At 39.8% G+C, this 5,901-nt stretch overlaps 1 long non-coding RNA gene across 1 annotated transcript; it reads right to left on the bottom strand.

Moving 5' to 3' along the window:
• Nucleotides 1–15: 15 nt before the first annotated feature.
• LOC108448995 lies at nucleotides 16–4,801 on the bottom strand. Its single transcript, XR_001865087.1, has 2 exons — nucleotides 4,051–4,801; nucleotides 16–3,624 (listed from the first exon to the last, which is right to left on the bottom strand). It is a non-coding gene; the product is annotated as an uncharacterized LOC108448995 (long non-coding RNA).
• Between the last annotated feature and the right edge of the window lie 1,100 nt (nucleotides 4,802–5,901).

Below are 5,901 nucleotides of genomic sequence, written 5' to 3'. Positions count from 1 at the left end.
GTGACTTCAACAGAGTTTGATGGCAAGGTTCACTCTATTGCTTACTACACAGATGGAGCATACACAGGAAAATGGGATCAAAATCAATTTAGAATGATTTACAGGGAGACCAGGGATGCAAAACGGTCAAGGGGACAATGACGTGGATACAAAAGATTCAGTGCAAAAGAGTTTAACAGCACTTAATCACTGCCTGATTTAATACTTCTAAAGTGATTCAACAGGATTTACTACAATTACAACAGCAACTAAATTATAGATTCACACACACACTCAGATGTGGGAAGGAATTACAGGCCTGTGGAGATGAGGGCATGACACCCCTGGTGCCCATTTTCCATCAGGCTGTATCTCTTCATATTGTCTCCAATGGGAATAAATCCTGCTCATTTTTCTCCTATATTTTGCAACGTATCAGGCAGTAAGTAATTAATCAAGTCATGTAAGTCTGGTGCTGCTCTTGTGTATCTCTGCTCATCGTGGGCTTCTGGGGATCAATAAAGAAAGTTCTTTAACCCGATAAATATTAGGCACAAAATAATCGCTGCAGGTTGTACATCTGGCTGTAAACATGCGCCATCATACTCTGCATGGTTAAGAAAATAAATTAAGCCTTGTCAGGCTAATTCAGGGGTGGGAAGCTCTGGTTAAATACTCTCACCACATGTGCCTCGTCTTTCTGTCTCCTTTTCTTGTTCCACTCTGGCATTTGGTTCTACACCACAGTCAAAGTGAGCCATATTAAAAAAAAAAAAAAACAAACTAAAAGTGGTGCTCTTCATGTTGTTTCCTAAAATACTTTTCTTTGGACATGTTTTTTCGCCACATTCTTCTTTTGGAAGATCCGAGAGACAACAATTTGGCCAACAGGGTTTTCATGTGAGGTGTCAGGATAAATTTGGTTTCAGAGATCCAAGCCAGGGTCTGTGTGTAGACTTAGAGCATACATTTTAAATAACTGATTTAACTTCTCACATCATGGCATTGGAAAGACAATCATTAAAAACAAGCCCCCAAGCAAGCCGGGCTATTGGGTGACACGAGGCAAGGTTGACCTTCTAAATAAAGCTAAAATTGTGTCTTCCAATACAATATTCCAGCCCTTTCCAACGTTGAGGTGCTTGGAATGAGGCTCCATCTCTGTTCCCATAGTTCAGGGTGCTTGCAGAGAGAAATTTGGGCAGTGTGCTGCTCTGTTGCTGTACACAATATTTGACAGACTTCAGAGAACGTAGCTTTGATCAGTGCACAACTTTCCCCCTAAGAAATGTTCTGTGTTTATAACTTAGTGGGATTTTCATGTAGTTTCTCATTTATTTCATCCTACAGCTGTGCCAACTCCCGATCCTGCTTTCCTTTGGCTTTCAGCTTCTTTTGAAGTCTGTCATAAAAACTTCCATCAGAACATGCCTTAGTGTAACATGCAAATGCATTGGCCCCCAGAGCATCCTTCCAGTGTGGATGCATTAATAAATGGAATATTTCTCTGCTGCCATGAGCTGGAATGTGTAATGGAGTCAGGATTCCTTGGGCAATATGGGGTTCTCTTTAAAAAGAAATACATTGTAAATAATTCCAGCAAACTGTTACAGCTTTGGCTGCCCTTTGGCCAGAATTTCAGAGGTGTTTTTAATTTAAATGTTACCTGTTTACTTGGCTTTCTTAAGATAGGATATTTCTTTTCTCTATTTTGTAATAGAGATAGCTGTAAAACAGTTTTCATGTAAGACCCTTGGCTGAGTTACATATCAAAGATGTGTTTCCATTCTATTTTCCCAATCCTTTAATTTACAGTTTTGGAATAGCAACATAAATTTTAAAAGGATGTGTTTGGAATGAGGTCATCTAAATTCCTTACAAGGCAAAACATTCTTTCTCCGAGATGAAAACTGAACTAAGTTCTTGAAATATGATGTATATTCCAAACCCTGTTTAATTCAATGTAATATATATGTTTCTTGGGGACTGTTCTTACAAAGATTTTTTTTTTCCCCCTCATCGTTTTATATCATGCTTTAAACTATTGTTAAGATTTAGGAATGTGCTTAAAAGTTTCAGTTGTCTCTGGGAAAAATAGTCTTAATTTATGTTGATCTTTCTTTCCTTGGAGCATTTAGCCTGCATTCAATAAAATTTTGATGACTGCTCTTTAGAAGACAGCTGTACCATATAAAGTATTATAAATATTCAGCTTTCCTCTTTCCAGTGTTGCCATTAACAGCTGGGCATCCAGTTCAGAGGAGCAGATTTTGCAGAGAGAGCTTGGCATGTTCCTGAATCAGGAGAGGGAAGAAGGGAAGCAAAGAGTTTCTTATGGTTTGGGGACCTGTAAAGACATAGAGCATCTGTTCCCCAGTTAAGTCATAGTCTGGTAGCACTGAATCATGTTAAGAGCTAAAATGATGGGAAAAACTACTTTTTTCACCTTGGCTGTACCTGTCTTAAATGTCTTAAACATTATTTCTACTAAAGGCAAAATAATTTCAAGCCTTGCTCAGAAGGTATGTAAATGAAAATGCTTTTTGTGGGGGGTTTTGTTGTTTATAGTTTTATGAAGAAAAAGATAAATATTCAGTATGATTTCACTTCAGTGCCTTGATTTTATCTCTGGTATAAAATGGAGAATCAGATTTTCTTAGGCAAACACTTTATCCTTCTAAACAAGCAACATTCGTGGTACAGGGAATGGATTTGCTTTGGATGCCATCAGTTTTCCTGTGTAAATGTGAAACCAAAAAAGGAAACTGTCTTTAACATTATCAATTTTAGACCTTACTAACAGAAATCTTTGTGCCTAGATGACCATAAAACCTGTCCATATTTTTCTCTTGCAGGGTTAAGAGAGCATTAAATTTGGACACAGTTAAAAAAGATAACGTACGTATTTTTTGGTATATGGAGCCATCTGGGCTGTATAAATATATATGTATGTGTATGTATCTATATCTGTGTGCAAAAATCAACGTGGATATAACCAATCTATTTCATTTTAGCTGCCTTTAAATTGTTACAGATTGGATGTTGTCTGGGCAAATCTTAAAGCACAAAATTACTGCTGCAAATATTAGTATAAAATTTATTGTATTTCATTTGTCACAGAGCTGCCTGGCGTTAAGTAATGTACATCTGCATGAATCACTTGAAAAATGTGCATATTGTTATTGCCATCACTATTTACCCAAGAGCTGAATGAGTTAAGATCCTTGCTGAAATCATTTATTAGAAATTAGCTCCATTATCCTGGGAAGCAAATGTTCTGCCATGGAATTGTACATGTGACAATATGGAATTATGATAATGCTGTAATCTGCATATTATAAACTGCAAAATTGAAATGGAAACATTAAAGGCATTTTCATGTCAGGGCTGTAATTACCTCCCTCAGCTAATCTGGCATAATGAATCAATAAACTACTAACGCTGCCATAAATTTCACCGCAGTTATCACAATAAAAATAAAATTGTACTGTTGCTATTATTTTTTGAAAATGCAGCTCCAGCATCCTCCCAGCCGCCAGCATGTCATGACATATGTCAGTTTATTATCTCTCCACAGTGGGTGTTGCTGCAGCCAGCAGTGCACAGGAGCTTGGGAGGATGGCAGGGTGGAAAGGAAGGAAAATTCTGGAAAAGTACAGAGAGAAAGAGCTGGTTAGCAAACGAGCTCCCAATAAATCTCCGTGCCTGTGTGATTTTGAAGAGGGTTTTTTAGTATGTAGCGTGTATTTGGAGGCCTCGCTGGTATTAAGCAAGGTAGAAATTTGCCATTTCAAAATTTTCTAGAGACTTATTTTTTTGAAATTTAAACAGAGATGGCAAAATACCGCAGTGGCACTAAAAAAAAAATCATTAGCAGTTTAATTAGCAGCTTAGTGTACCATTACCCAACTTGTTCTGCTCAGAATGCAGCTGTGACTATAATTTTGCATCTGTTTCTTGGGCTGTAGTAACATTTTGTAGATGAGTGGTCCAGCTGAAATTCCATGGAATGCTTTTCCTGCCCTAAAGCTGTTCCTTCCCATGAGATAAAAAGAGTTACTCGATGCTTACCTGCAGTCAGGTTCTTGTGCAGCAAAAAGCTGGTGAAAAGCCCATTTGAATGATAGAAACTTTTAGTGGAGGCTCAGTGATGTGGCTTTACACTCATTTTTAGTTCACACGATGTCTCTAATAGATACATGTCAAAGATTTAAATTAAATAACTTTATAGAAGGTAAGAAGGAACAGAAAGTAGTAAACACACACGGTTGGGGTGGAGTATCTGTTTCGTCTTTGCTGTTTCTATCATTCCTTCCCTGTTTATCAAGAGTCCCTCATTCCATGGATCAAAATATTAATGAACTAACCAAATCAGGAATGAATATTTTTAGATTTTTGGAATGTTAGCATGGTATTGTTAAAAAAAATGGCATAACTGGAGTAAAACTCTTCTTCCTGGAGGAGAAAAACTGACAAATAAATCTTGTTCTTGTAAGTGCTGCAGGAATTTTCTCACGGTAGTTGTTTAAAATAACCTTATCCATATCCAGAAATGGGTGAGGTGACTGCTGTTCAAGCAGGGAAAATAACCTGAAATGTTTGGAGGTTCTCCCTGTTGAAGAGGAAATTTGATGACGTGTAAATCCCTACACTGGCATTGATACTTCAATTAATACTCATTTAAAGATGATTGGAAACATTTCTTCAAACTGCTTGAATGTGGCAAGACAGACTGAGGATTTCCATCAGGTGTAGTTGAAATACTGATAGACTGCAACAAGAGTATAAATGAGTGGCGTGAAATTATTTAGGTTATTTGAGACTAAAACTCAGGCAGAGGCAAGTGGGCAGCAAATGAAATCCTTTAAAATCGGGTGGAAGTCCCACTACTGGTGACCAGCACTAGCACTGGTGGGTAGTAAAGTTTTGGGCTGGGTTTTTTTTTTATTTCTCTACATGAGTAGAGCAGTGAAATCCCAGTTTCTCATCCTTGCAATTCAGTATCCTTCTGCTCCTTTTCTGTACTCAGTCAAGAAGACACTCAGCACGGAATCCCGGGCAACAAATGGAGTAAAAACACTTTACACTTCATCTGTGACTCTCCTATAAGACAGAATCCCATTCCCTTCACTCCTGCCCTCAGGAAAGGTCCAGAGTCGGTGCTGTCCCTGCACGTTGGCCATAAGAGGGTGCCAAGAGCCCTGGAAAAGCCCCCTGAGCAGCTGCCAAAACCTGGCATTTTCTGCCGAGGATGACTCTGGTCCAGGCAGCCACTGCATTTAGGAATGCCAGGACAAGTGGAGCCCAAGAAAAAGAAACAGACTGCAAGTGTGTTATTAGTCATACAGTGAGTGCTGCCCCCACTGCAAAACGCTCTGTTTCTATTAAGAATTTGAGTTTGGAAGTCGCTGTAGAGATTCCAGAGGGAAAAAAAGATACTTGGCACCATCTCAAGTGCACTCACGTACGAATCATTCCGGAATTAAGAGACACTGTTCTGTTCCTACCACAGCTGGAAAGAAAAGTAGGGTGGCAGAGAGAGAGTCTGGCAGGGCTGGGAATGAATCCCCATCTCCAGGTTTGTCCCCCCGGCAGGGGCTGAGCTTTCCTTTCCCAGGGAAGTACACACTAGCCACCAGGATTGAGAAACTTTCTGTTCAAAGGTCAGCTCCTGCTGGGATTCCCTTGGGCTACCAAGTGACAGGAGCAGGACGAACCCACGGAGGAATCCCCCAGAAGTGAGATGCATTCCAGTGCTGTGGAAGGGAGCGCTGCTCCCCCCCAACACCTCACCGCCTCCACGCTGTGCCCTTGCTTTGTGGTTTAGCTGGAAAACCCAGCGATGGGCAGAAGGAAGAAGAAGGAAGTAGAGCGAAGTCGTGTTTGCTTCCATCCCTCCGCCCTGGCCAATATCCACCCGCT

This window comes from Corvus brachyrhynchos, unplaced genomic scaffold, assembly GCF_000691975.1.
Source record: "Corvus brachyrhynchos isolate BGI_N302 unplaced genomic scaffold, ASM69197v1 scaffold48, whole genome shotgun sequence".
In the NCBI taxonomy this organism is placed as follows: domain Eukaryota; kingdom Metazoa; phylum Chordata; class Aves; order Passeriformes; family Corvidae; genus Corvus; species Corvus brachyrhynchos.
The sequence above is the reverse complement of the archived record's forward strand: the minus strand, read 5'-3'. Positions and strand labels throughout refer to the sequence as shown.